At 36.0% G+C, this 8,469-nt stretch overlaps 1 long non-coding RNA gene across 1 annotated transcript; it reads left to right on the top strand.

Moving 5' to 3' along the window:
* The first annotated feature begins 18 nt into the window (after positions 1-18).
* On the top strand, positions 19-5,849 carry LOC125270074. The gene is made up of 5 exons (XR_007185245.1): positions 19-161; positions 597-656; positions 1,016-1,092; positions 2,164-2,207; positions 5,655-5,849. It is a non-coding gene; the product is annotated as an uncharacterized LOC125270074 (long non-coding RNA).
* The last annotated feature ends 2,620 nt before the right edge of the window (positions 5,850-8,469 follow it).

Raw genomic sequence — 8,469 nt, forward strand, 5'->3', positions numbered from 1 at the left:
AAATTATATGCTCATTTTCATTTTTTTGCGGTCTGAAGAGATATCGCGAGATTACACGAGACTATAAAATAGCAAACACTGGAGCGGATCTTAGTTACCATGGAAACGGGGAAACGTCAAGCATCAAGACTCCGTCTCGCTGTTGTTTTCACTGATTTTAGGTAAGTTTAGTCAAAAAAATCACACAAATAATATATATAACTGTTCCTGATACCTTTCTTATTTGTAATCGACACACTTCTGTTGAATATTTACTTCAAAGAAATTATTTAGTGTCTTCGAAAAAGTCCGTTAGCATCTCAACCGTCAGAAGCGGTTGGCTAACTAACTCTATATTTTGAGCCCTTGTTTAATGAAAGTTTGGGCTTTTAATCGCATCTTTATGTGTAGATGTGATGTTATAATAGTTTTGTAAAGGTTTTGCTGGCAAATTGTTAATGGATGATAGTAAACTAATTTATTTAACCTAAAAGTTGATGTACCGTTAATCGGTGACGTCACTTACATGGAGCGCGAAAATGAACTGAAACTATTTAAAACATGTTTTCATCTCTAATGGTAAACAAATATGGATAAATAATGTTCTGCAATTTCAGGGGTGACAGAAAACCCCCTCTACAACAAAGAGGAAGCTGACAGAGGAGGAGGAAACACAGGTGAACTGAGAAAGCTCATTAAATTCTTTAAAATGCATTTATTTCTCAATATATCTAACCTATATCACCATGCATCTACAATTTTATTTTGCAAAATTATATATTTTAAATATATTAGTTAAGAACTTTTTGACATCCAAACTTAACTGACACTCTACACTCTATTTTGTTATCTTAAGATATATATATATATATATATATATATATATATATATATATATAATTTTTTTTTTTTTTTTTTATAAATATGATGCATATTATTCTTTCCACCTCTGCTCTAGCTTGGTTCCTTGTAATAAACCTGGCATTTTATACTAAATATTGTTGGCTCTGTGACAAATTGCATGTTGTGTTCGTAGATCCTTCCATGCTGATGGCCTCCTGCACCCCAGAGCTGAGCGACCTCCTGTCAAAGGCCACGAACCAGATGACTATAGTAAGCAAAACCTCAAACATTCAGTACACTACTGTTGAAAAGTTGTGGGTCTGTAAGATTTTTACATGTTTTTAAAAAAAGAAGTCTCACATTTTAAAATCATTAACCCCGGGTTGTTTCAGTGAGATCGTCCTTGAAAGGCCTGTAGGCTAAATAATCAGCTAAATGAGGTAACATAGGTGACAAGTATAATGTTATAATGCTTGTAGTTGTAATCATTTATTTAAAGGGATAGTTCTCCCAAAAATGAAAATTTGATGTTTATCTGCTTACCCCCAAGGTATCCAAGATGTAGTTGACTTTGTTTCTTCAGTAGAACACAAATGATGATTTTTAACTCCAACCGTCACCGTCTGTCAGCGGTATAATGCGTGTCAATGGTAACACAATCTATAAGAGTCGAAAAACACGCACAGACAAATCCAAATTAAACCCTGCGGCTCGTGACGACACATTGATGTCCTAAGACATGAAACGATCGGTTTCTGCAAGAAACCGAACACTATTTATATTATTTTTTACCTCTAAAACACCACTATGTCCAACTGCGTTCAGCATTCGCTTAGTGAGGTCTGATCGCGCTCTGACAGTGGCAGTGATGTCTAGCACTCATTGAAGTATAAGCGCGAGACATCACTGCCGTTGTCAGAGCGCGATCAGACCTCACTAACCGAGTGCTGAACGCAGTTGGACATAGTGGTGTATTAGAGGTAAAAAAAGATAGAAATACTGTTCGGTTTCTCACACAAACCGATTGTTTCGTGTCTTAGGACATCAATGTGTCGTCACGAGCCGCAGGGTTTAATTTGGATTTGTCTGTGCGTGTTTTTTTTACTCTTACAGATTGTGTTACCATTCACAAGCTTTATACCGCTGACAGACGGCAACAGTTAAAAATCATCATTTGTGTTCTACTGAAGAAACAAAGTCACCTACATCTTGGATGCCCTGAGGGTAAGCAGATAAACAAAAAATTTTCATTTTTGGGTGAACTATCCCTTTAACTATTATGATAACAGGATATCATGGTCATTAATCTATTTTGTTGTATTTCTCTCTGTCTGTTTGTAGTTATGTTTGCTAGTGAGACAGACGCCATACTGTTCCACTCAAAGGTATTTATTTATTTATTTATTTGTACACATGTATGTATTTTTTTATTTTTTACTTTTTATTTATAAATGCTGACTATGGTTCAGGGGGTCGACAGCTTTAAGCATGTAAGTTATTTTCGACAGAAATTTGGCCAGCTTACTCACTGCTCATACTCTATGCCTCTAATATGTTTGAATTATATCACCAATGCAATATCAGGGGGTAAAGATATCATTAGAGTTCTTAAAATTATGTGTACTCTTGTTACCAGATGCGATGTAATCTCTAGCGTTTGGTGCTGAGATTCTTCAGGACAAGTACTTTTACATTGCTGAAATAATACTCAATTACAAGTAAAAGTACTGGTGTCAAAAAGTACTTGAGTAAAAGTACAAATTACTCTTCTCAAAAACTACTCAAATTACTAATTACTTTTTAGCCGGCGATATCTTTGGAACACAAATTAAGATAATTTTGATGAAATCTGAGGGTTTCTGAACCACTCATAGGCAGCAACGTAATTGCACTTTCAGAAAGGTACTAAAGACATCGTTCAACATTAAATATAAACATTAATCGTTTTTGATGCGCCAAAAACAAAACGAAATAACGACTTATATAGTGATGGCCGATTTCACAACACTGCTTCAGGAAGCATCAGAGCATTATGAATCTGTGTGTCGAATCTGCAGTTCGGAGCACCAAAGTCACGTGATTTCAGCCGTTTGGTGGGTTTGAACCGCGATCCGATTCATGATTTGATACACTGACAAAATGTTAATAAAAAGTTTAAAATTACTATTTGTATTACAAAATGAAAAAAAAAAAAAAAAAATATATATATATATATATATATATATATATATATAAGCTTTATATTTATATGTAAAAATTATATGTATTTATATTAATGTAAGATTAAAAGACATTCATTTTAAATGTATTGTGTAGATTTTTAATGGGGCAACAAGCTATAGATACGACAGAACAAAATAGGCTATTAATAATCTTTCAGTGTGCAAAACCAGGATAATATGAAACGCTTCAAAACAGCAGCAAAAAAAACGCTAATGCACATCCCGGGTGCAGAATGATGTGCTTGAAGCAACATGGAATCGCAGTGCGCAGTTGCACTGCACATTGAAAAGTTCATGGCACAAAGAGAATCCCTGTTTATATCTACATCTAAGTTAACAGTTTATTAATCATATGTTTCTTCTCCCTTTTAAATTCCAGTTAGCGTGCGTGTAACGCGAATTCATAGTCCTTGTGTTGTGCGATCTAACTGACACCCTGTAGCCAGTATGATGATCATTCAGAAACAGCAATAAACTCTAGCAAGATAAGGTCATTTTATGCAAATCCACAGTCCTTTATGTACATGTCAAGTATTATAATGGGAATATATTATATTGGAGAGTTTTACCGTGCCTGCTGCTGACTGCCGTTACCGAACACGACGTGCTGTGAGAATGATTGACAGCTGCAGCGGAGGGAAGACGAGTTTCCGTGAACTTAAATTTAAGCACATATTCTTCTATCCCTCACATGAAGCTATGAAATGGCTTCAGATGAGTTTGAATATAGTGCACGAAAACTTAATTGGTGCTAGTCTATTTCTTTTGCTCTATGACTCCCACTTTTGCCATATGAAAGAGCGCAATTATCAGGCGGTTATTTTTGTGACGGTATTTGGCCTTTAACGGTTGGGTTCGGGCGCCAGGGGTAAAAACCACCACAATTATTAAATTAAGTTCATCATTAAAGACACTACACATAGGAATGACATTATCAATTCTATTATATAGATCAAATAGAACAAGGAACCACAAGGAAGTTGATTTAAAAGTTTTCTATTCAAATTCAATTCCAGCCATATTACATTACAATTCAGTACAGCATGTTCAACTCAAAAAAAAAAAAATAAAGTAAAAAAAAAAAAAAAAAACCCAAATAAATAAATCACAACTATTAATTCCAAGCCCAGAAACATTTACCTTTTAGTTACCTCACAACAATAAATGAGTGTCAGATAAATCAACAAATAATTAAATAATTCAGATAAGTAATGCAATGCAATAAATCTTCTGCAGGAACAAAATGAATCAAGATACAATTAAGCAACCGCATAAGAGAAAAACAGGCATAAGGAAAAATAAAAAATAAATCATCTGGATCCAAAGTTCAACAAAAAAGAAAAAAAAACAACAACATTAATTTGCTTACCCCGTCACTCATTGAACTACTGGGCCTGAAACACAATTCATTACATCACACACAATATTTACAAAATAATTCGGCAACTCGAGCGCCAAAATAAACACCAAAAGAAAAAAAAAACTCCCTATGCAAAAAAAACCTTCCTCAAAATATACTAATGTTACATATAATGCCCTGAATTAGCGTCTAAACCACAACATAACCGGAATGGGAAAAGCTCTCTCTCAAACGCTCCATTTACACGCAAATCGGCAAATTGCTCTCATCACAACTTCCCAATGCTTTACGAAATTCAATGAGGGAAACATATTCCTCAAAATATGAATCGTGAGCATTAAAAGCAGAAAAAAGACCGCCGCATTAAATGTAGCATTAACACATAAATGCAATGCGGGCTATAACAACAATACTCACAAGCCATCCGATAGCGTGACCATGACCGGGAATAACCCGCGCCTGACAACAAAGACTAAAGAGCGCGAGAGAGAGAGAGCGAGAGACGCAATCACACTTCCTTAAATAACCTCCTACCTGGTTCCCCGTATATACGCTCAACAGCGCCACCCTCAGTACGGAATAAGAAAAGCACAAATCATTGACGACTGTCACATTTTAATATCGCGACAAGCCTAATTTCCGTTTCATTTTGAGATTGTGGCGGGACAAATTAGAATGTGGCGGGCCGCCACAGTCTAGTTAATGTATGGGAAACACTGATATCGCACACCCTACAGCACTGGCCCGATTGGGCAAGTGACCTTTCAGTCTACTGTCCCGTGCGTTGTTAAAACTGGCCCCGGGCCATTGGGCAGTCCTTAATGTCGAGCCCTGAATAATCATATGACTAAAACTAAATGTGATATCTTTGCTCATACATGATTTTTGATTTTGATTTTGAGGAGCACATTTTTTATGAAACCTAAGAGGTTTCTTTCCATCCATCCCAAATCCATTCCTCTGAAACTTAAAAGATAAAAAAAAAAATGTCATAAAGGCGTCTTAAAAAATAATCAACTGAGTGGTCTAATCAACTCGATTTATTATTTTTATGATGCCTTTATTACATTTGTTGTTGTTTTTTTTTTTTGTTTTTTTTTAGAGGAATGGATTTTAAAGCTATACTATTCAAACAGTACACTACTGGGAATAACTGCTGTTGCACAAGTTGTTACCTCATCTGTTCATGAACATATTTAGATTAAATAAACTCATGACCATTTCTCACACATTTTCTTGTTTTGTTTCAGATCCGCCATTAGTTGTTTACCAGTATGGAGACCAGCTAAGACCAACTGGGAGGTTTTGTTCATGCTTTTTATTGTGCATTGTCATGATTTCTGCTTTGATTTGTTATGAATCTAGGTCTCTTTTTTTATGTTGCATCATGATAAATAAAATGGATGTAATTTATTGTGACAGTGAATAAAAAATATATTGATATACATGGACTCAAATCACTTATTTGGAATTTATTAAATTCTGTAGCATACATGTAAAATAAAACTAAAATAAATTACAGTAAAATTACTGTAATATTATTATACTGTAAAAATAAGTTGCGGTAAGGGCATCATACTGTAAAATTAAATTGTGGTAAGGGTATATTACTGTAAAATGAAATTGCGGTAAGGGCATCATACTGTAAAATTAAATTGCGGTAAAGGCATCATACTGTACAACACATTTACAGTTAAGCTACTGTAAAGGGGCAGTTACAGTAACTTACTGGCAATAGTGCTGCCAGTAAGTTACCGCAAAAATACAATAAAAAGTCTAACAGTGTATTTAAAAGAATATTGTGATCAATAGTGTCAAATGCAGCACTAAGATCCAGTAACACTAATAGAGAGATACAACCATGATCTGATGATAAGAGCAAATCATTAGTAACTCTAAAGAGAGCAGTCTCAGTACTATGGTACGGTCTAAATCCTGACTGGAAATCCTCACAGATATTATTTCTTTCTAAAAAGGAACATAGTTGTGATGAAACTGCCTTTTCAAGTATTTTTGACAGAAAAGTGAGATTTGAGATTGGCCTGTAATTGACTAATTCTCTAGGATCAAGTTGTGGTTTTTTAATAAGAGGTTTAATAATAGCCAGCTTAAAAGTTTTTGGTACGTATCCTAGCGATAAAGATGAATTGACGATGTTAAGAAGAGGATCTATGACCTCTGGAAGCATCTCTTTCAATAGCTTAGTCGGTATAGGGTCTAACATACATGTTGTTGATTTTGATGATTTAACAAGTTTAGACAATTCTTCCTCTCCTAAAGCAGTAAATGAATTGAATTTTTCCTCAGGGACACTACAATGCACTGTCTGACGCGATACTGTAGTAGACGGTTGCATGGTTATAATTTTTTCTCTAATATTATCAATCTTGCAAGTAAAGAAGTTCATAAAGTCATTACTGCTGTGCTCTTTGGAAACATCAGAAGCTGAAGCTTTATTTCTTGTTAATTTAGTCACTGTATCAAATAAATACCTAGGGTTGTGTTTATTTTCTTCTAAAAGTTTTGCAAAATAGGCAGATCTAGCAGTTTTTAAGGCCTTTCTATACTCAATCATTCTCTCTCTCCACAAAATGCGAAATACTTCTAGTTTTGTTTTCTTAAAGCTGTGCTCCATTTTTCTGGCTGCTACCTTTAGGGCCCGAGTGTGCTCATTGAACCATGGCATTGGATTAATTTCCTTAATCTTTTTTAAATGCAAAGGAGCAACTGAGTCTAATGTGCTGGAAAAGACAGAGGCAGTAGTTTCTGTTGCAACATCGAGGTCTTCTAAGCTGTCTGGTATGCTAAGGCGATGAAACTGATCAGGAAGATTATTTATAAAGCGATCTTTAGTGGTAGAAGTGATGGTTCTACCATATTTATGGCAGGGGGGCAGTTTAGCTGCCTTGACTAAATGTAGTATACACAAGACTAGATAATGATCTGAGATGTCGTCACTCTGCTGCAGAATTTCAACAGCATCAATATTGATTCCATGTGCGGACACCACTTAGACAGCCAGTCATTGAGTGATGATAATCTGCTAACTATCTCATCACTCCGACGAACAGGAAGGAGACCAGAGCAAATTACTTCTCCTGACATTGTACTTGTGAGTTCACACACCTCTTTAATGTTAATTTTAGTGATCTCCGACTGGCGAAGTCGAACATCATTAGTGCCGAAGTGAATAATAATTTTAGAGTATTTACGATTAGCATTAGCCAGCAATTTTAAATTTGCTTTGATGCCAGGTGCTCTGGCTCCCGGTAAACATATGACTATGGTGGCTGATGTCTCTATTTTCACATTCCGTGTAATAGAATCGCCAATAACTAGGGCACTTTCAACAGGATTCTCAGTGGGAGCGTCACTGAGTGGGGAGAACCTGTTTGATGTTCTTATTGGAATGGAAGAGTGGTGTTTTCCACGGCTAGGCTGCCTCACCGTTACCCAAGTGCCCTGCTGCGCGGGCTCTACAGCCGGAACCGAACAATGTACAGAGTTCATTAAGCTAGTCGCATCCAAAACAGTATCTGAAGCCCTTGCATTCTTACTATCCTCGATTAAAGTTTGGATGCGTGTCTCTAATTCTGAGATTCTCTCTGTCAGCCTGACTATTTCCCTACATTTATGACATGTAAATCCCTCGTCGCTGACAGAGAGCTATGCTGAACATGTGATAAATGGAACAGGTAACAATGCTAGGAGAGGATGACATGACTCAGCGTGTTTGTAGACTGATCCGAGTTACCACAGCTGTTTGATGAACGCGTTGAAAAAGGAGCGCGCGAGAGACTGATGACAAGTTAACAAGCTAGCGGATATGCAAACGCGTTGTAACAGCGATTTAGATTCAAAGATTACAAGCTAGTGACGTCAGATTAATGTGGTAGGCAATATTATATTGGTAGGTAATAATAATATAAGAAACAATGAATAAAAATAAGAGATTCAAAACAAAGCTATACGGAGTTACAGACGCAAACCACTCTGAGCAGCGAGGCAGACAGGAGCAATCAATGTGACCATCACAAGTGATGAACGCCTTTCAATAGCGAAAAA

The sequence above is a fragment of the Megalobrama amblycephala genome, linkage group LG6 (genome assembly GCF_018812025.1).
Source record: "Megalobrama amblycephala isolate DHTTF-2021 linkage group LG6, ASM1881202v1, whole genome shotgun sequence".
Taxonomy (NCBI): domain Eukaryota; kingdom Metazoa; phylum Chordata; class Actinopteri; order Cypriniformes; family Xenocyprididae; genus Megalobrama; species Megalobrama amblycephala.